Source organism: Phodopus roborovskii, unplaced genomic scaffold, assembly GCF_943737965.1.
Source record: "Phodopus roborovskii unplaced genomic scaffold, PHOROB, whole genome shotgun sequence".
Lineage (NCBI taxonomy): Eukaryota > Metazoa > Chordata > Mammalia > Rodentia > Cricetidae > Phodopus > Phodopus roborovskii.
In genome coordinates this window covers 57,014-58,189 of record NW_026125105.1, presented here as the reverse complement: position 1 = coordinate 58,189, position 1,176 = coordinate 57,014, and the positions used below count along the sequence as shown (strand labels likewise).

Sequence of the window (1,176 nt, the reverse complement as noted above, 5' to 3'; positions counted from 1 at the left end):
CTGAACCCAGAATGGTTCAATACACAGAACTTAGATGTATTAAGGTAGATGGCCTCTCTCTGAATTGTTACATGATCAAATTTCCATTCCCACACTCCTCAAAATTTTGAGTGCAGGAGACTATAGACTTCAATTGCCACTTCCATGCTTGGGTTCCAGCTGTATCTTCAAATCTATGTCTTTGTTAGCTTGAGAACATGAATAGTAAAAGTCCTGAATAAGCTATTTGCCTCCTGGGTGTGACTAAAAACCTGATTGCCATCATGGATCGCCACCCTGCCTGGTGTTATTGATATTTTAACAACAAGAAATACTCAAATCTCACTGCTGTCAAAGTGTCGCTGATGCTAAAATTCAAATCTTTGATTTTGGACTGAAGAAGGCAAAGTTTGTTAATTCCCACTTTGTGGCCACATGATGTCAATGAATAAGAGGAGCTATCTTCCAAAGCTCTAGAGGCTGTCAATATTTGTGCCGACAAATACATGATAAAGAGTTGTGGCAAGGATGAGGCTCCACCCTTTCCATGGCATTGGAATCAACAAGAAATTGCCCTGCTCAGGAGCTGACAGGCTCCAGATGGGTATGCGTGGTGCCTTTGGGGAAGACCCAGGGCACAATGGCCAGGGTTCACATTAGCCAGGTTATCATGTCCATCCGCATCAAGCTGCAGAATGAGAAACATATGATAAAGGCTCTTCATAGAGAAAAATTCAGTTCCCCTGTATGCCAGAATATCCACATCACAAAGAAAGGGGCTTTGCTAAGTTTAATTCAGATGAATGTGAAGACATGGTTGCTGAGAAACTGCTTATGCCTGATGGCTGTGAGGTCAAATATTTCTCTAATTGTGGTCCCCAGAAAAAGTGGTAAGTCCTGCACTCCTGAGAACTTTCACCTGAGTGCTCTCTTGTACCCTTCCAAATCATGTTCAGCACTAAATTTCATATCCAGTCTGCTTGAAAAAGAAGTCCTGCATAAAATAAGCTACTTTTCATTTATCCTATTTCTCAAAGAAATTCAAGGACAACTAAAAAGAAGCAACATCACTTAGACTACTATTCTTTCAAGGGGCCTCAAGTGCAAAACCCTCAGAGAACACATTACGACCCACTAATAATAGTGTGTTCATAACCACTATTAATACCTTGTGACAACACTTCTAATGTCAAAACT

The 1,176-nt window shown here is 40.8% G+C and overlaps 1 pseudogene; it reads left to right on the top strand.

Annotated features, from left to right (window-relative positions):
• Positions 1-263: 263 nt before the first annotated feature.
• LOC127225947 (60S ribosomal protein L10-like) lies at positions 264-873 on the top strand (annotated as a pseudogene).
• The last annotated feature ends 303 nt before the right edge of the window (positions 874-1,176 follow it).